General features: G+C 37.8%; 1 long non-coding RNA gene across 1 annotated transcript in view; it reads right to left on the bottom strand.

Moving 5' to 3' along the window:
• Positions 1–202: 202 nt before the first annotated feature.
• LOC141520633 (uncharacterized) overlaps positions 203–21,733 on the bottom strand; it is a 37,361-nt gene continuing 15,830 nt past the window's right edge. Inside the window, exons 4-6 of the long non-coding RNA XR_012477691.1 lie at positions 4,693–4,917; positions 2,803–2,935; positions 203–772 (exon numbers count right to left, since the gene is read on the bottom strand). This is a non-coding gene — a long non-coding RNA (uncharacterized LOC141520633). The remainder of the gene's footprint in view (positions 773–2,802; positions 2,936–4,692; positions 4,918–21,733) is intronic.

Genomic DNA, 21,733 nt, shown 5'->3' with positions numbered 1-21,733 from the left:
GAGCAGAAGGAAATGGCCAGTATCTCTGCAAAGAAAACTCCAAATGGGGTCACAGAGTCAAACATAAATGCACACATACACACATTGTGAACAAAAGTAAGTATACATCCATTGATCTCGAAGAAAGGATGAGTAGCAATAAGCTAAGGAGAATGGGTGTCCTGGAAGAACAGAACTAGTCAAAGAACATGAATACCACAATGAAAGGTCAAAAGGTGAACCCTTGGTAAAAAGGAAGATGGCACTATTAATGGAAGTAAATGCAAAACTATTTATTGAAGGAAGGTACAGACTGCTGGGTCCACCCACCTGTGGGTAGTGGGGAGAACAAGTCTTTTATAGGGTATAGGATATAGGAGGCAGGGTGGTGTGGTTTCTCTAGGTACTGGGAGCCATTGTGGTCTCCTTGGAGGATTTGTTTTGTTATGGGGTTCACCAAGGTGAGATTGTGTGTTGTTTGGAGTTTCTATGGAGGTTAGGGTTCATGTCCTTAGGAAAGGATAAAGAATGGGGCTCTATTGGGTAACAGTGAAACTCAGGCCTGGATCCAACATTCCAGTCTTTTTGTTTTAGTTTTACTAAGAGGGGGATTGGGGTCAGAGGTCAGTTCATCTGGAGCTACTTCTAGCTGAGTGGAGCAATGTTGTCATCAGGTACAGCACAGAGTAAAGGATGGAATAGTTGGTATCCTTGTGCTCAAAGTAGCATCGTGGATTTGGTCATCTGAGATGTTGCAGTGTTCACTGTTTTGTGGATGAAGGATGTTAAGCATCTGAAACAAAGGCGAACCCAAGAAAAGTGCCAACAAGACCATGATTAATGGGGTTAATATGGGAAAGAGCCAAGGGAGTATGTGGGAAGACTGAAACCAACTGGATCAAGTGTCAGCTGATTTTTCCCTAAAATGTGAGGCTCTGAAAGTCAATTTTTTGTATACCAAACCAATCCAGACTGATTAACATAGAAGCAGCATTCTTCATCAGGAACAAAAAGAGGTCTCCCTTCTCAGCAGTCAGTAGGTCCAGATCCTATCTGTTTTGTAAGGTCACAGTGGCTTGGGTATCCAGTTGACCTGGACTTTGTAGAAGGCTTCTGGCTATGTCATTAAGACTTTCCTGAAGGTCTTGTGATAGCTGCTCTAAGTAATATAGAGAAGTTGTGATGCCTCCTACCCCTGTGCCCATGCCAGAAAGGATGCTTATAGCCTCTAAGAGATAAATGAGAGTGGGAGCCCTTTGGTAACTTGCATGTAGCTCGAGAGTGACAGGAAAGGACTGGATGTGAGAAGCCACTTCAGTGCAGGGTGAGAGGTAGAATAGTGGTAGACTGTTCGGTTGGTGGGAAGATATAGATAGATAGTGCTCCCACAGAGGAAGAAGATCGCATCTCCTCTCAAGCACACACCAAGATGGAGAGAGAAGAGGTGCACAAATTCATTCCTCTCTCTGTGCCAAAGTGAGAGGGAATCCATGAGGGCTAGGCCTGTCATAGGTTTGGGCCATGGACATGCCCATGGGCTTAGTGAGTTGGGAAAGAAGGGGGGATTATGGGGCAGCTAGGTGGTGTAGTGGATAAAGCACCGGCCTTGGAGTCAGGAGTACCTGGGTTCAAATCCGGTCACGGCCACTTAATAATTACCTAGCTGTGTGGCCTTGGGCAAGCCACTTAACCCCATTTGTCTTGCAAAAACCTAACAGAAAAAAAGAAAGAAAGAAAGAAGGGGGGGATTTGAAGGCATGGTTTCAGATATAAGTCTTTGGTGAGGTGCAGGAGGGTGTCAGGGAGAATAGGAGTACTAATCAGTGGGGATAAAGAGGTTTTTGTCCTATATGGAGGGAATCACAAAAGGGAAAAAGAAAGGTATCTACTTACTTTTTGGGAAGGAAAAGGCAGAAATTCTGAGTTAACCAGAGCCCTTGTCATATGTCCCTTTTAGAGAGGTGGGCTTGTTTGTCATCCAGTGTATATTCCAAACTCAGGGAAGGCAAGGTAATTAATTAAATGTGTGTATAGGGTTGGCATGCAACCTGTTTGGCTGCCCGGTTGGTTGGCAGTTGCCACAGAGATGGACATGCCCTGATGACCCATATAGTGGATCACTGCCAAAAGAGAGAAGTTTAAAGATTAGGTCAGCATTCCTTATAAGAGCCTTTAGACTTAAGGAAACCTCTTTTTGTCCAGAGAGAGGCATGAGAATGTAAACTATGAGAAGCATATCAGGAATCCCTTTTGCTAGAGTGAGAGTTCAAATTAAGGCAATGAGTTCTGATCTCTGTGAGGAAGTTTGTAGAGGAAGAGGATTGGGCTCAATGAGAGATGTAGAGGATACAGTGGTGTACCCCCCTATCCATTTCTCATTTACCACTGAGGAACTCCCATAAACTAGTCATTGTCAGGGTCTGGGAAGAGAATGTTGGAAATATGAGGGAAGGGCATGAGAGGGCTTCGGGACAGGAGTATGAGGGGGAAGAATCAGAGGGTAGTGGAAGAGTCAGAAAATGAAAGAAGGAAAATAACCATAGAATCTTTGTCTGTTTGCTGAGACAGGAATTAATATCTGAGTCTTTAAATGGGAAAGGATATCCCTGCCCAATAGAGGCATAGGACAGCTGAGAACTATCAGAAAGGAATGAGTAAAAATAAAAGTCCCAACAGTAAAGGGTAAAGGAGGAGTAATTAGAGGATTAGAGGTGAGTCCCTCAATCCCCATAATTGAAATAAATGAAGTCTTTGTGGGTCCTTTATATTCTGGCAGAACAGAGAAGGTGGACCCCGTGTCTAGGAGAAAAGATATTGCCTTACCTGACACTTGTAGAGCTACCCGAGGGTCTGCTTGCATGATGGGTTCAAGAGCTGTGGCAGATCTTGGGCACTGTCAGTCATCCATGACCAAACCCAAGAGAGCAAGAAGGTCATTAGGAGCCAACTGAGGTCCCTAATTTTGAGGAAGAGAGGTGCAATCTTACTCCCAGTGTCCTTTTTTTGGGACAAAAGCTTGGAGGGGGTTCTGGGATTTGGGTATTGAGTTGCCCAATGTCCCAATTTACCACATTTAAAACAGTCACCTCTGGGATTATTGCCATTGTTAAGTGCCCTTCAGGGGTCTCAGGACCCATTATTGGCAGAGGATAACATCTGGAGAAATTTGGTCTGGGATGTAGTTTTCTCTTCATCCTGATTATTAACAACCAAAAAAGCTATACTGACCAAATCTCCTATGGGTATATGGGGACAAGTCTCCTCCATCTTCCTCAGTTTTCTATGGATATCAAGGGCTGATTGAGAAATGAAATGGATATTTAGGAAAGTAATTCCTTTGAGACAACCAGGATTAACAATAGTATATTTGGTAGTAGCCTCTAAGTCTGTTAAAGAATGCTGTGGGATTTTCACTGGGGCCCTGAGAAACCTCCTTAACTTTTTTCAAAATTGACATCTTTCCAAATTGTGGCTTGTCATCAGGCAAGCATTCATGAGATCCCTAGCATGTAAATCTTGGAACATTGGTAGTCCCATTTAGGGTCTTCCTGAGGGATAGCAATTGTCCCTACAGGACTGTCTAAGGGATTCTGTCTATTTAATATATCTTCATGATCCACAAGACAGTCTGCATTTTCTACAATCTATAGGAAGGAATGGAATAAAGCTAAGGAATTGAAGATGCAAAATGCTTTCCAAACCCTTTCTTTCTCATCAGCCATCATACAAGTGGAAAAAAATAACACAAAGATCTCTCCAGGTCAGGTCATAGGAGACAATAAGATAATAAAATTCTTTAGAAAATTGAGAGGGATCAGTAAAATAGGAACCAAGGCGTTTTTTCAATCTGACTGAAGTCAGACAAAGAGAAAAGGACATGGAGCCTTATAGGTTCACCCTCGGGACTCATCACTTTGCGAAGAGGGAGGACAGGACAGAGACAAAGGTGAGCCTGAAGAGGAAGTGAAAGGGGGAGAAGTTGTGGTAGTTGAAGAAGATAAATTATCTGAGGCAGTAAGAGGAAGAATAGATGTTGTGGCCACACTCAGTGAAAGATCTAAAGTGGAATCAGAGGAGAAAGATAATAAGGAAGGGAAAAGCAAAGTGGGACTGAAGGGACCCATTTTGGGAGAATCTGGTTGATGGAAAAGAAGAATTTGGGTAGTGGAGATGAATTCACATAGGGAAGAGTGCCATCTTAGTTCAAAAATCAGTTAGACATGTGGAATCTCATTCCATTTGCCTTGCCTCTGACACAGTTGTTTGGGTCAGTAAGGGGTGGCATAATCAAAATTTCCCTCAGGTGGCCATGCCTCTCCATTATGCAATTTATATGATGCCACTGTATGTTGGAAAGAAAAACAAGTTATTTAGGCTTGAGTTGGAGATCTATTTGTTTCAGATTTTTGTAGGCACATCCTAATGGGGGTTGGGGGGGGTTCTGGAATATTTTTGGAATTTAAGGTTCCCTTGAAGAGGAGTACTAGGAGAGGTGAAGATCCACAGACTAGCCCACTCGCTATAAGGAAGACTCTACAATGGGGCTTTCCCCACCTACTGAGTTGTTTAGTTCCAGTTTAAACAGAGAAAGAAAGTGGCATCCCAGTTCCATTTCTCTATTTCGAGGCAGTTCCCAGCTAGCTAGGATTTTGGAAAGGAGCACTCTGGGTGTCTTGGAAGAGTGGAAGGGAAGTGCCTGGGAAGGAGTCTTACCTCTCAAATTAGTCTCTTCTTCTGAAGTGCTCAAGGTGAGTGGGAGGATTGGTAGCAGTCATCCTTGAATACCGAGGGTGAGGTTTCTGTAGGTCCAAGAGAGGGTTGCAAGGGTTCCCCTAGGCAAGATCAGGGAGTTGGCCAGCTTACCTGATAGGGAGTCTTCAAGATTCTGGGCTGCTCCTCTCCTGGTTTAGGCACCAAATGAAAGGTCAAAAGGTGAACCTCAGTAAAAAAAGGAAGATGGCACTATAAATGGAAGTGAATGCAAAGCTGTTTATTGAATGAAGGAATGGCAATGGGCAGGGTTCAAGCAGTCTCCAGAAGTGAGTAGTTTGGAAAGCAAGTCTTTTATAGGGTTTTGGATATAGGAGGCAGGGTGGTATGGTTTCTATAAGGACTGAGAATCTTTGGGGTCCTCCTTGGAGGATTTGTTTTGTTTGGGGGTTCACTAAAGTGAGATTATGCATTGTTTGGAATTTCTATGGAGGTTAGGGTTCATGTCCTTAGGAAAGGATAATCAATGGGGCTTTAATGGGCAACAATGAAACTCAGGCCAGGATCCAACACACAATGCAAGAAATAATGCAAGAAAACATGCAAGAAAACTTCTCCCAAACTACTGAACACAGGGGAAAAAAAAACGTCATTTAATCAAATCCCCAGATTTCTTCAGAGAGAAAAAACCATGTTAAACTTTAAGACACATTGTGGTTAAATTTAACAATCCCATTGACAAACAATGAATTCTCTAAGTGACTAGGAAAAATAACTTCAAATATAAAGAAAAGAAAATTCAAATACCACAAGACATTCTGCATTTTCTACAATCTATAGGAAGGAATGGAATAAAGCTAAGGAACTCAAGATACAAAATGAATATTCATTAAAAAATGGTATTCTGAGCACTCCTGGAAAGAAAGAATTATTTGCTATTTAAATGCCTTACCCCCACAACGTGTACTCTTCAATTCAGTAACACTGGTTTTCCTGGCTATTCTGTGGACAAGACACTCCATCACTTGACTTTAGATATTTTCTCTGACTGTCCCCTCCTCCCCACAATATCCCTCTTCCGCTCTTAATAGTGCCTCCCTGGCTTCCTTTAAGTCCCAAATAAAATCTCACCTACATGAAGTCTTTCTCAAACCCTCTTAATTTTAGTATCTTTCCTCTATAATTTCCTATTTATCTTATATACAATTCACTTTGCATATATTTGTTAGACTATAAGATCTTTCAGTGTAGGGACGGGGGTTTTTTGGCCTATTTTTTGTATTCCCCTATCACTTGACATAGTGCCTGAAATAAATGTTAATTGATTCAGACATCAATTTAGAAAACAGATATATATATATATATATATATATATATATATATATATATATATATAATAAAAGGAAACAAACAAAGCAACCAGGGATAAGAAACAACAAAATGACAGCAGAGAGACTGTAAGAGATTTCTTTTGAGGACTCTGGGGCTCTGGCCACATTCAGATCCTGATTGCAGTCTAGGCCCCCCCATAGAACAGCAGGGCCCCTCCCACCAGAGGGGAACGCATATGGTCATTCACAAACCAGGAGGGTGGACAGAGCCTCACATACTGAGATCCTTGTGGGAGTGTCCCAAAAGTTCAGGAAGCACCCCAAAACCAGGCTCAGGCATAGAAAATGAGCAAGCAGAAAAACAAGACGAAGACCATTGAGAAATATATTATCTATGATCCCAAGAAGGATCAAAATACTCAGTCTGAAGATGAGGAAGCACAAGCTCTGGCATCTAAAGACTCCAAGAAAAACAGAAATTGGGCTCAGGCTATGACAGAGCTCAAAAAAGATTTTGATAATCAAATGAGGGAGTTGGAAGAAAAACTGGGAAAAGAAAGGAGAGAGATGCAGGAAAAACATGAAAATGAAGTCAGCAGCCTAGTCAAGGAAATCCAAAAAAATGCTGAAGAAAATAGCATGCTAAAAACCAGCTTAGGTCAAATGGATAAAACAGTTCAAAAAGTTATTGAGGAGAAGAATGCTTTAAAAAGCAAAATTGGGCAGATGGAAAAAGAGATAAGAAAACTCTCTGAGGAAAACAAATCCTTCAGACAAAGAATGGAACTCAGGGAGATTGATAAATTTACAAGAAACCAGGATTCATTACTTCAAAACCAAAAAAAATGAAAAATTAGAAGAAAATGTGAAACATCTTATTGAAAAAACAACTGATGGAAAACAGACTTGGGAAAGATAATTTAAAAATTATTGGAATACCTGAAAGTCATGATCAGGAAAAGAGCCTTGACATCATTTTCAAAGAATTACTACAGGAAAATTGCCCTGATATTCTAGAAGCAGAGGGCAAAATAGAAATAGAGAGAATCCACCGATTCCCCCCAAGAAAGAGATCCCAAAAAACCAACCCCCTAGGAATATTATAGCCAAGTTCCAGAACTCCCAAGTTGAAGAGAAAATATTATAAGCAGCCAGAAGGTCACAGTTCAAATATCATGGAGCTGCAATCAGGATCACATAGGACTTAGCAGCAACTACATTAAAAGCTTGTAGGGCTTGGAATATAATATACCAGAAGGCAAAAGAGCTTAGAATGCAACCAAGAATCAACTACCCAGAAAGGCTGAATGTCCTCTTCCAGGGAAAAAGATGGACTTTCAATGAACCAGGGGAATTTCAAATGTTCCTTTTGGAATGGCCAGAGCTGAACAGAAGGTTTGATCTTCAGATACAGGACTCAGGTGAAGCATGGAGATTGGAGGAGAGGGGGGAAATATGAGGGACTTAATGAGGATGAATTGCATGTATTCCTGCATGGAAAAATGACATTGACAATACTCATATGAACATTCTCAGTTAATAGAGCAGGTAGAGAGAGCTTTTATAGTTGAAGCACAGGAGAAAGCTGAATTTGAAGATAAAATATGGTGTAAAAATGGAGTCAATAGAAAAAAAAGGGAAATGTGATGGGAGAAAGAGATAAGGAGAGGGGGAATAGGCCAAGATTATCTCATATAATAAGTTTTTTCTTTATTGCTATGAGCTATTGCAATGATATGGAAGGGGCAAGGCAAAGGGGAATGAGGGAATCTTCGCTTTCATCAGAGGTGGCTAGGAGAGGAAACAGCATATATACTCAATGGGGTATAGACATCTGGAGTAAGAAGAAAAGGGGGGGAAAAGGGGAAGGGGGGCATGTGAGTGATGGAGGAGAGGATGGACCATGGGGGGAGAGTGGTCAGATATAACACATTTTCCTTTTTACTTCTAGCAAGGGGCTAGGATTGGATGGACTGTCCGGGACCATAGGGCCAGGTGGATGCTGGGCCTAAGAGGTGGTAAGGGGGCTAGGGGCCTGTTGGCTCCAGGACCAGGGATCTGTCTGCTGCGCCAATCAGTGACCCTACAGCAGAGTCAGAGTGAAAGGAGAGAGAGAAAATATAGTACTTGGTAGTGGAGAAATACGAAAGGAGGGAGTTGCAATCAGCAATGGCAACGGTGGAAAAATATGGAAGTAACTTTTGTGATGGACTTACCATAAAGAATGTGATCCACCCATGACAGAGTTGTTGGTGTTGGAACAAAGACTCAAGCACATCTTTTATTATTATTATTTGGGGGGTGGTGCAAGGCAAATGGGGCTGGGCGGCCTGCCTGGAGCCACATAGCAAGGTGATCTTTGGGTGTCTGAGTCCGGAATCGGACACTGGTGCTCCTGGCTCAAGGGCCAATGATCTGTCTGCCACCCAGCCACAGCTACTATTATTATTATTTTATTTTATTTTGGGTCCTTTTTTCTCTTTTTTTTGGTTTTTGCAGAGCATTGGGGTTGGGGTGGCTTGTATGTCACATGGCTGGGTGATTGTTGGGTGTATGGGGCTAGATATAGGCTCCGGTGCTCCTGGCTCCAGGGCTGGGGCTCCGTCCATTGTGCCACCTGGCCATACCTACAATTATTACTACTATTTTTTAATTTTAATTTTTTCTCTCCCCTTTACTTTATCATTCAAGCTAGTCTATATTTTGTGGGGGGAGGGGGTATTCTGTATACTCTTACACAAGAATATTTTATTAATGTATAAAAAACATTATTTGTACAAAAAGAGAATAAATAAATATATAAAAAGAAAAAAAGAGATTTCTTTCAAAATATAGGAAAGGAGACAAGGATTCAAGCATAAATCAAATAGAACTGATGTAGGACAAAGAGACCTGAAACATCATGAACTAAATCTCCTAAAACCCAATCTAAAAGTTAACCATTTTTTTTGTGGAGATAAATTATATGACAAGATACTTAAAAGGGAGGAGGGAAGGAAAAAGATGGAGGAAACATGTGATGTGCCCTAATCATGTCAAAGGCTAACAAATGAAGGCTAGCAAGAGAATAACTCCTGAAGTCTCTCAAGAAGTGACTGGGTGAAAAAGTTAAGGGAGGGATCGATTTTTAAAAAATGAAGAAATTGTGAAATCTTGTTTCCATGGTGGGAGGAGTAGGAAAAGAGATAGTCTATAAAAGGAAATAGAGACCTTTCAATGAATAAGATCTGCAGGGACTTGGTGCTTGGAGAGATCCCTCATTCTGTCTCATAAGAGTTTCAGGAGGACAACTAACACCCCAAAAAGTGGGAGGGCATGGTCTCAGGAAATTTCAAGGAAAAATAGAGGGGGAAGAAAATAATAATGCAGAGGGCAAAGATTAATAATGAAATTTATAATCAAGGATAGGAAAATTTCTATAATGAGGCAATATCCTTTATATAAATATAGACATATATGCAAATGTATAAAAGTGATGTACAAAGGAAATAAGGAAATAGGAATTAAGGAGCAAGCTCTACAAGAAAACAACATAGTAGCAATTTTGAAGGAACTTAAAAGTTACCTTAGAAGCTTTAATTACATAATAAACAGAGAAACTAGTAGCTAAATAAACATGAGAGCCATGAATCCAAGAATAAAATCCTAGAATAGGTTTTAAAAAAAAGACAAATAATGAAAACAAGTGAGTGTTTTGTGCTTTTTTAGAAAAAAAAAAGGTACAGAAAGTGAAATTTTAAATAAATCCCACAAATTGAAGAACAGGAAAGTCAGAGGATTCTACTTGACTACTTAAATAAATAGGAGAAGGTGGGAAGAACTAAATAATTAAAGAAAAGAAAAGTAAAATGTACTAATAAATTTAACAAGGTTCTAAAAGTAGCAAAGGGGATAACAAAAAAGAGGGAATAAGGGGAAGAAAATAAGGAACAGAGGTGACTTAAAATAGATTAAACTAAAATAATTGAAGAGACAGAGTACTGTGTTGACAAAGGGAAGAAGGGAGGAATCCAAATTTGGGAAAAAATTAGAAACAAATGGAAAAATATAAATGTAACTTTTATAACTTTAAATATGAATTATTAAAACAATTTTTTAAAATGAAAAAATGCTGAAAAACTAGTAAATAAAATAAAACCCAGAATTTGTTCCTTACAAGAAATATTTAAAAATAAAGATATACATTGACTAAAAATGAAAGGCTAGTAAAAAATTGCTATCTATCAGGTGAATCCAAAAAAAGCAGGAGTTGCAAACATATTATCAAACAACACAAAAACACTCAAATCATCATAAAAAAAGGATTAATAAGAAAGCTACATTTTGGGAGACAGGTGAGGGGAAAACTAAAATAGTGGAGTAAGGATAGCAATCCAGTCCAATTTTCCCTCTAAACTCCAAGGCTGGGTTTCACTCTTGCCCAGTTGAGACAGGTTGAGTATGGTTTCCTAAGAAAACAAATCTTAATCTCCATGAAAACCTCAAATGACACCATGGAGACCCCAAATGACTCACACCTCTATGGAGACCCCAAACTGCTCTCAGACCCCCATAGAAACTTATAGCACTAACCCTATAAAAGACATGCCCTCCCAACTACTTATAGCACTAAACCTATAAAAGACATGCCCTCCCAACTACTGTTCCTTCAATAAATACCTTTATATCCCTTCCATTTCCATTGTTGTCCTCCTTATACCTTTATTCTAGGAGTGACCACATCTCTCCTCACTTAATACCCCATTGAAAGCACTAATAACTTTCAGACCCACACCCCCAGAACTATCTCTGAAAATAGCAGTATAAAAAAGCCTAAAACTTCAGACAGTGCTTACCTCGCCCTAGGTGATCAGAGCCCAACTTTAACATAAAGCTCAAAGTTAAGAAATAGACTAGAAAAGAAGGAAAACAATAAAAAAAAAACTTGACCATAAAAAGTTAGGGTGGCAGGGAAGACTAAGATATAAACTCCAAAGACAACATGAAAATAGTTACAATCAAAGACTCAAAGAAATTGCTATTTAAACAAGCCAAACAAAAATTTCTGGAGGAGTTAAAGAAATTAGAATAAGTAGTAGAGGGAAAATAGGGAAAGTTAAATGAGAGGGATGCAAGAAAATTATAAAAAGAATATTAAAAATTTGGTAAAAGAGGCACAAAAAATTAGTTGATTGATTATTGTCCTACATTCTTAAAAAGGACTAAAATGACATCAAGATGTTGGAGTCAAAGCACAATGAGACTGTGGACTTGGAAGGTTATACCACAGTTTGATCACAAATAGTCCATATGAACATTTGTGGTGGAGATATCTCCAATTTTGAACATCTCACATTTCTTTTGAGCTATTGTAATTTTGCTTCACTCGTAGAGCATAGTGTCTTCTTTGATGTGGCATGTCATACTGGATAGTCTTATACTGGTGTGTCTCCCATGTCTCACAATTGATTTCAAAGTTCAGAGAAACCTCAAAAGTGTCATTGTATTGCTTCTTTTGGCCACATTGTGGGCACCTGCTTTGCATGAGTTCTTTGTTGATTTTTAGGTAAATATACATTCAGCATTTCAAGGATGTGGCAAGCCCCTTGGAGTTGCAGCTCTCTGTTTTAGAGTTTGAATGTTTGACAGTTTTACCTCAAGAAAGGAGGTCAGTATCTGTTTTTTTTTTTTTATCTTGCCAGATGATCTTCAGAATCTTCCTAAAACAATTCAAATGGAAGAGATTCAATTTCCTGACAAGGCATGGTATACTGTCCAGGTTTCACAGGGCATGCAACAAAATGAGGTCAGCACAACAGCTCTATGGAACTTCAGCTTGGTAGGCAATCTAATACCTTTTCTCTCACACATTTTCCTTCAAAGCCTCCTTTCTTTTTTTTGGTAAGGCAATGAGGTTAAGTGACTTGTCCAAGATCACACAGCTAGGTAATTATTAAGTTTCTGAAGCCATATTTGAACTCAGGTCCTCCTGACTCCAGGGTCGGTGCTCTATCCACTGTGACACCTAGCTGCCCCAATAAAAATTCTTAAAGCCAGTAAGACTTTGAATGCTTTTGTCAATATGAGATCTTCCAAGATGAGCTAATTTCTCATTATTCTTTGAAGGTTTCTGGCAACATTTTGAAAATATCATGCTAAAAAGTATGGGAGCAAGTACAAAACCTTGGTGACTGGGAAAGTGCAAGAGCATTATCTATTGTCCAGAACCCATGAAACTGATATACAATCCTGATGAACTTCTCCCAGCAACCAAATTTTCCACAAGTCCTCATGCCTGACAATATCAAAGGCCTTGGTCAGATCAATGAAGGCTGTGAACAGACTTCTAAAAACTATCTTCTCCTTTTCTGCTCCACTATTGCAATCATGTGTTGGTTCTAGTTAGCAATAATCTGTTAATAGTCAGAGAAGTACTCTAAACTGTTGACAGCCAGTCTTCTGATAGTTGCCTTTCTTTGGCACCTCAGGTTTTATTGAATACAAATATTTAGCTTGGAGAGGATACATCTATAGCCAATACCCTGTGTCACACATCAGCTTTGTCACTCTCACATTCTGTCTCTTCTTTTTATAATAATTTAATCTATTAAAATGCCAGTGTTTGCTGTTGAGGTATCCATGATGTTTTATTGCATTTGGGTAAACAGAAGATAGTGCTAGAGATGAGAAGATGTTAGAGATGCACAAGTATTCAATAGTAAGTGATCATTGCTAATGCTAATTTTTGACACTATTCCTCCCATATCTGATAGTCAGTACCTATTCTTGCATTAAAATTATCCAGAATTATAAGCTTGTCCTTTTTTTGGCACATTAATGATGAGGGTCTCCAGGTCTTCACAACATTTTTCTTTGATCTCACCAGGGTTTATTGTGGTGGAAGCATGTATTTATTATGGAAAGTAACATGGCATTCTCCTGCAAGTGATAATTGCATAGTCATGAGTCTGTCATTCCTTTTGGTAGGCATTCAAGCTTGTTGAATAGATTAGTTTTGATTGCAAAACTTATTCTACCTTCATCTTACTCCCCATGCAGCAACTTCAGAAAAATGTGTATTAAGCTTCAACTCCAGTAAGCTGGCCTTCATCTGCCAGCCTTGTTTCACTCAGAGCTGCTATTTAGATGTGATACCTGCTGAATTCTCTTTCAACAAAAACTATTGTCCTTCAGGTCTAATACAAACATGAGTATATATTCCATGTACCAATGGTAAGTGGAATTATTTTTACAAAAGCTTTTGTATGCTTTTGTGTGTGTTTTGACCTCAGAGTGGACATGCAACTAAAAAAAAACTAGAAAAAGAAAAAAATTTTAATTCCCAAGTCAACACTAAACTAGAAATCCAGAAAATCAAAGGAGAGATTTGAAAAACTGAAAGGTAAAAACAACTGAATTAATAAATAAAACTAGAGCTGGATTTAGGGGAAGAAGTATAAAATAGATAAAACATTGGTTAATTTGATTTTAAAAAAGAAGAAAACTAAATCACCAATAACAAAAGGGTGAGGCACCTAGGTGGCACAGTGGATAGAGCACTGGCCTTGGAGTCAGGAGTACCTGAGTTCAAATCCGACCTCAGACAATAATTACCTAGCCATATGGCCTTGGGCAAGCCTCTTAACCCCATTGCCTTGCAAAATCTTAAAAGATAAAAATAAAAATAAAAAGGGTAAATGTACTACCAATGAATTGAAATTAAAGTTATTATGAGTTACTTTTCCCAACTATAGGCCAATAAAATTGTCAAACTAAATGAAATAGTTGAATTTTTAAAAATATATAAATTGCCCAAATTAACAATAAAGGAAAGAGGATACTTATATAATCCTACTTTAGAAAAAGAAATTGATGATACCATAAATGAGTTCCCTAAAAAAATAAAGCTCCAGGACTAGATGGATTATCAAGTGAATTCTACTAAATATTTTTAAAATTCCAATACTATATGAATACTATGAAAAAAGGGGGGTGAGAAAGAAGTTATATCAAATTTCTTTGCAAATTTGATTTTGTTATCTAAACCAGGGAGAGCAAAATCAGAGAAAGAAAAATACATATCTATTTTACTAATGAATATTGATATAAAATTTTCAAATAAAATATAAAAGAGGTCTATAGTAATATATTACAAAGATCATATCCTGTGACCTAGTTGGGTTTAAACTATGAATGAAGAAAAAAATGCAGGACTAGTTTAATATTAGATAAACTATAAGCACAAATGATGATGGCAATAAGAAAAAGAACAAAAATTATGTGACAATATTAACTGATGCAAAACATTTTGATAGAATAATGTATCTATTATTAATTTTTTTAAAAATTAGAAAGCACAGGGGTTGCTAGGTGGCGCAGTGGATAAAGCACCAGCCCTGAAGTCAGAAGTACCTGGGTTCAAATCCAGTCTCAGACACTTAATAATTACCTAGCTGTGTGGCCTTGGGCAAGCCACTTAACCCCATTGCCTCGCCAAAAACCTAAAAAAAAAATTAGAAAGCACAGAAATAAAAAGGCTTTTCTTTAATTGATGAGAAATAGCTATCTAAAACCAAAAGCAAGCATTATCTGTAATGGGTATAAATAAGAAACCTTTCCAGTAATAGCAAGTGTGAAGCAATGTTGTTCATTACCACCATTAATCATTCAATATTGTACTGGAAATGCTAGCTATAGCATTAAGACAAGAAAGAGAAGTTGAATAAAACTATCATTGTGGGCGGCTAGGTGGCCTAGTGGATAAAGCACCGGCCTTGGAGTCAGGAGTACCTGGGTTCAAATCTGGTCTCAAACACTTAATAATTACCTAGCTGTGTGGCCTTGGGTAAGCCACTTAACCCCATTTGCCTTGCAAAAACCTCAAAAAAAAAACCTATCATTGTTTTGTAGATTCTTTGAGAATCAACTAAGAAGTTAGTTGAAACAATTTTTTCTAAATAATGTTTCAGGATATAAAATAAACCCATATAAATTTCTATATATCATTGACAAAACTCAATGGGAAGGGATAGAAAAGAGAAATTCCATTGAAAATAACTTCAGGGGCAGCTGGGTGGTGCAGTGGATAGAGCACTGGCCCTGGAGTCAGGAGTACCTTAGTTCAAATCCGACCTCAGACACTTAATAATTACCTAGGTATGTGGCCTTTGGCAGGCCACTAAACTCAATTGCCTAGGAAAAAACAAAAAAAAACTTCAGACAATATAAAACATAGAGTCTACCTGCCAAGACACATAGACTATATATGAACACCATTACAAAATATTTTCACACAAATAGAAAGCTCTAAACAATTAGAGAAATATCAATTGTTCATAATTTAATACCTGACTTTCCAATTTTCCACTGCATCACTTCAGGTAGATCTTTTTTGCACTTTTTTAAATTCAACACATTTGTCTTTTCTTACCACAATTTGTTTAGCCATTCCTCAATTGAAATATATCCACTTTGCATCCAATTCTTTACTATCACAAAAAGGGCTTCCGGGAAGGTGGAAGCAGTGGCAGCACAGACTTGTTTTGTTTTCTGGGGAAAACAAAACAAAACAACTCATCTGGAAAGCCCCAGTGTGGCAGTTGGTCCAGCCTGGCAACTCCCCATTTCCCACTGCTGCAGTTACCAGCATCACCACTCCCACTGCCATTCTCAAGAAAGTGAGTACAAAATGAGCTAGTCACAGTTGCCTGGCAAGGGAGCTGACGTGCATAATCTGGAAGACTGCAGTTTTGATGGATTTCCCCTACCAGCCTGTTGAGCATCCAGGGCTGGGAACACTAAGAGAGGCTGCAAGTTTTCAATGGAGGGCCTTCAAGAGGCCCTTTCAGAGCTCTAGTATCACCACTGGTTCCCGGAAAAGTCATCTGAAGGTTTAGACTATCACTCCCTCCAAGTTGGATCTGGTCAGAGAAGGCAATCAGGAAGATTGGACTTAGCCTGCCCCAGCTATAGCATATGCTTTCCAACAAGTTGACCCTTTAGCTGGATCTACTGAATTGGGGAAAATGGATCATTTGTATCCTCTTTGAGGTAGAGTGCTGTTGGACCTGAGCAGCCCCTCATAGAACTATATATTAGTGGTTTCCAGTTAAAACCCCTGCTACTTCTCCATGTTATTTATTCATTCAGCTGTGACCACAGTCTATGGTATATCTCAATTTTATATACACATATGTTTGTGTGCATATGTCAATCATATGTGTATTATATACACAATTATATATGTACATATATATATATAGTGTATGTGTGTGTGTGTGTGTGTGTGTGTATGTTTGTGTCACTAAAAAAGAGAGAAAGTGAAAGAGAAAGAACAATTTTTTTCCAAAGAAAAAATGTCTTTGTGGGAGCAGCTTGGAAGCAATCTACTATAGTGCCTATGAAGAAAAATGTTGTAAGCTTTAATATCTTGAAACCAGTGTGAGCAGATGGGAGGGCTAGCACTTTAGGGGTGTGGGCCTGGCAAGATGGAAGCAATAAAGGGATTAAGGTACAGGTTGGGAACCTGGTTAGCACCTCAAGGTAAATTAAAACAAGTATAGTTAACAATGGCAAATGAAAAAGATCATGGCGTAGCTTGGGTTGGTAAAAGGTACAAGAGATTCAATATATAGCTTGATACATCTACAATCAGGATTTCAGTATTTGATCCTCTTTTGGTAAGGGGCATTTGAAACTAAACTTTTGAATTCCTATGTATCTATTCTTTTATTATTTTCTTTTCTTCTCTTTATTTTCCCCTCTGATGAGATCATGGGCAGAGAATAAATGGGCAAACATCCTTATTCCTCCTGACTCAATCAACTTTTCTTGAAATGAAAAAATTGTCCTCCTAATACCCTCAAGGCACCTGTGTCCAACCCATGGCCATCAAAGCCCATTAATGTGGCACTATCACATTTTATAATTATATTCATTGGTATTATGGGCTTCATTATAGTCATAAATAAATATTAAATTCTATATGTGGTCCTTAAATTTTTATTGGGCAATGCATCACAGAAGAGCTAAAAGGTTGGATACCTATGCCAAAGTCCCAAAGATATTGATGTCCCAGTTATGATTTCTGTAGCTTTGAGAATTTTATTTTTTTTTATTTTTGATGACATAGAGTCAGGAATAGAATAGAAGGGAAAGGAAACCACCTCCACAAAAACTTCATGTTGTTTTAGCTTTTGAATTCTCGGGGGTGGGGGGGGTTCCAATATTGTTATTATATATTATTGAGTTTCATAAAGCATGTCTTTGATAACCTGATTCTTATAATATTGAAATTATAAATTAAATTTGGTATTATTATTATTTTATGTTAGAACAGACAGACCATTCATGAGTACTGAATATAATGGAAGTTTGGACCAAAGAGCTCTCTGTGGGAAATGATCTTGGGACCCATAGTTTTGTCTGCTGCCCTGCTGCCCTTTGAGAGGTGAAATCAAGAGCTACAGGAAACTTCAGATCTTTTAAGACAGTTTTCTTTTCAAAGCACAGTTCTTTCTTTCTCTCCCCTTCTTTGTCCTTGAGTTGTCACCAGAGCCACCCCCATTCCTTTTCTCAAGCCTTGTGCAATATGGTCTCTTGCATCTCAAGAGTGTCCTGATGGAGATATGATTTTCTGGCCTCCTTGTTGGCATTTATGAAGACTCACAATCCCTGAGGCCCTCTGGACTCCAGTTGGTTAGTTTGTTTTGAGGGCATCAATTTCTACAGGGCTTGGTATTGTTCTTAGACTGCTTCTAAAAACAAACCTTTGGTAATTTATTTCTCTTTGGCATTGAGAGCCTGGTGGTGGAAAAGGAGTGTCTTTTTCTAAATGTGACTGCAATCTGTTAGTAGAATTGTGTAATATTTACTGTTCTTGGTTGGGGAGAAACAGAAGACTGCTGTACTGGAAAAGGGTATCCCTTCCCCCTAGTTTCCACTCCACCCTGTTACTTTATGGAAGTAAAGGGCAGGAGCTGAGAAGGCTTCAGGTATCCCTCATCAGAACACCCTGATAAGAACATAGCTGAACACATGGCCAGCTTGATTAAGCTCCCATTGCTATGGCTTAGTAAAAAATTCCTTTCCCCTCTCCTCCCTCCTGTGGAAGTCTCTTCCTATCTTTCCTCTTTGGATTCCTCAAGCTGCTCCATTCTCTGATTCATAAGGTGCTAATAACCACTCTCCCTACTCTTTCATTTTAGTCCTTTCTCCTTGTTTAATTGTACCAAATTTTGTGCCTGGACTCTGGTTTGAATTTTAAGTTCGTTTTAAGGTGAATTCCAACTCTACTAGGAGGGTATTGATTCACTAAACTGTGGGATGGACTAAAAAAACCAAACAAACAAAAAAAAACACAAATAAATAGAACAGCTGTGAATCATTATGGAGTATGTCCTTGTCTCCCACTACACACAGGATCCTGCTGTTTTCAATGCAATCTCATGGTCTCTTTTCCTTAATATTTTCTTAAAAAAAAAAAAAAAAACGATCTCAGAGCTGGACTGGTTCTCCTAGTAAGTAAAAAAAGGATGGGGTCAGCTAGGTGGCACAGTGGATAGAGCACTGGCTCCTGGAGTCAGGAAGATCTGAGTTCAAATCCAACCTCAGACACTTAATAGCTGCTTAGCTGTGTGACTTGGACAAATCACTTAACCCCATTGCCTTACAAAAAACAGCAACAACAAAATAAAAAAGGACATTGAGTTTGTAGGCTTTTCTAATAAGGGGAAATAATCATTGCTGTAGTGTTTTATATGAAAGAATTTCAGTTCTGTTAATAAATATACATTTTTGTTTCTTCAATAAAAATGTAGCTGTTTAAAAAAAAGCCTTGCTATAAATATTTGTGATATATGGAAACTACCTTATCAATGGTCTGTTTGGGATATAAACCCAAGAATAGAACTTATGGAGCAAAAACTATGGACATTTTTAGTCCCTTTATTTGTATAATTCCAAATGACTTTCCAAAATGTTTATACTGATTCTACCAACAATGCATTAATTAATCTATCCTACCATAACCCTTCCTACCATAACTATTACCGTCATTTTTGCCCATTTTCAGGTTTAAGAATAAACCTCAGAGTTATTTCAATGCTATCCCCCTTATCATTAGTGATTTGGAACATTCTTTTATAAGATTGTTAATAATTTGTCTTTCAACTGTTCATTTCCATAGGCTGCTTGTCTATTGGAAAATAATTTTTGGTCACTAATATTTGTTATTAAAAATGCCAATATTAGGGGTGGCTAGGTGGCGCAGTGGATAAAGCACCGGCCCTGGAGTCAGGAGTACCTGGGTTCAAATCCGGTCTCAGACACTTAATAATTACCTAGCTGTGTAGCCTTGGGCAAGCCACTTAACCCCATTTTCCTTGCAAAATCCTAAAAAAAAAAAATGCCAATATTTCTGTAAACTTTTCAAACATTCATTAGAGAAATTTGATATGAATATTTTCTCCATTCACTACTATCTTTTTTATCCCAGGTGAATTAATTTTGTTTGTTCTAAAGTTTTTCAGATTCAGATCATCAAAAAAGATTTTTTTAATAATTGCCTCTATCCCTTATTTGACTGAGAATACATGTCTTATTGATTAGAGAAATGAAAATTAAAACAACTCTTAAGTGTACTACCTCACACCTATTAATTTGACTAAACTGATAAAAAAAAAGGAAAATAATGTTGGAGAGAATATAGGAAAACTAGGACATTAATGCATTGTTGGTGGAATTGTGACCTGATCCAACTATTCTGGAGAACAATTCGGAACTATGACAAAAAGGCAATAAAACTGTGCACACTTTTTGATCCACAAGTACCAGTACTAGATCTGTATCTCAAAGAGATCAAAAAAAAAAGGAGAAAAGACACACATATTAAAAAAAATAGTTAAAGCAGCTCTTTTTGTAGTGGCAAAGAATTGAAAAATGAGGAGATGCCCAAATTATGGCATATGAATGTGTTGGATCAAATTATTTTGTAAGAAATCATAAGCATACCTAGCTGTGTGGCCTACCTAACTATGTGACCTTGGGCAAGCCACTTAACCCCATTGCCTTGGAAAAAAAAAAAAAGAAATCATAAGCAGGCAGATTTCAGAAAAGCCTGGAAACACTTGCATAAACTGATGCTGAGCAAAGTGAGCAGAACCAGAAGAACAAGGGAAATTTTTTTCCAGTCAATTTTGTTATTATATTATTGAGTTTTATAAAGTATGTCTTTGATAATTTCATTCCTATAGCTTTAAAAATATAAATTAAATTTGGTAATGTTTGTTTTCTTTTATGGTAGAACAGCCCAGTCAGGAGTACTGAATATTCCTTAGATTTTTTTATTTTTTTAAATATTTAATTATAGGGGCAGCTAGGTGGTACAGTGGATAGAGCACCAGGCCTGGAGTCAGGCATACCTAAGTTCAAATCTGGCCTCAGACACTTAATAATTACCTAGCTGTGTGGCCTTGGGCAAGCCACTTAACCCCATTTGCCTTGCAAAATCCTAATATATATATATATATATATATATATATATATATATATATATATTATAATTATAATTCTCTCCCTTACTCCACCCTGTCTTCTACCCATTGAGGAGGCAAAAAATATGATATCCATTATACATATGAAGTCATACAAAACATATTTTCATATTAGAAATTATGCAAAAAGGAAGCAAAAGTAATAAATAAGGAATTGGAAAGTCATGTATTAAATCTGAAATAAAAAAATAAGATCTCAATGAAACTAATGTAAAAGTATAATATCTATCAGTTAGTCAACAAATACTTAAGTGCTTATTTAAGGCATTGTACTAAGCACTGAAGATACAAAGAAAGGTAAAAACTCAAAACAATTCAGCCCTGAAAAAGCTAGATAGAAAATATATAAAAAGTCTAAGAAAGATAACTCTTGCTGGGAAGGCTTAGGAGACTTAGGAAAAGTTTCTTCTAGAAAATGGTATTTGAGCTATCTTTAAAGAAGTCAGTGAAATCAAGAAGAAAGAGTAAAAAAGGAAGAGTATTACAGGTATATAATTGTATGTAATTAATAATATTGTCAGACCTTATAGCCCCTAATATTTGCATATTGAAATATACATATAATTGGATAGTCTACTTTATTCTACTTGTTTAGCTTTGTAGAAATAGGGAACAATAAAATATCTAAAATTAGCATTTGAACTATTATTTTATATCTTTGATCCATTTAACTGTCTCTCTGATAAAATGAATTTATGTATTATTGTATTGTACATATTATATCATATAATGATGCAGGACACAGGAAATAATTTATGTTGGACTTGAAGGTCACTCCCTTTGGGCCAGGAAAGATTAATGCTTAAAACACCACCCATGTGCAATGAGTATTGTCTTAGTCACATCTTGGAGGACTGCCTCTATGGAACATGGATTGGAGAATACCAAGTGTTACACCACTCCTCAAAAGCCACCTTTGCCCAACCCTCTGTGGAAATACATTAAAATAAGATCTCTGGGAAGAGAATCTCTCTCTCTCTTTCTTTCTTTCCTCTCTTCTTTGCAGGATAGCCACTTTCTCTAAGCTAGAACTCTCTCTAAACTAGAACTACCTAAGCCAGAACTACCTCTAAGCTAGAACTATGGCCAGCTCTTATGACTGTTTTCTTTTCTCCCTTTCCTTCTCCCCTAAACCTTTGTTATTCACCTTGTCTTCCAGCTGATTACTTATTATCTCTCCAG

Source organism: Macrotis lagotis, chromosome 1, assembly GCF_037893015.1.
Source record: "Macrotis lagotis isolate mMagLag1 chromosome 1, bilby.v1.9.chrom.fasta, whole genome shotgun sequence".
In the NCBI taxonomy this organism is placed as follows: Eukaryota; Metazoa; Chordata; class Mammalia; order Peramelemorphia; family Peramelidae; genus Macrotis; species Macrotis lagotis.
This window is presented reverse-complemented; position numbering and strand designations above follow the sequence as displayed.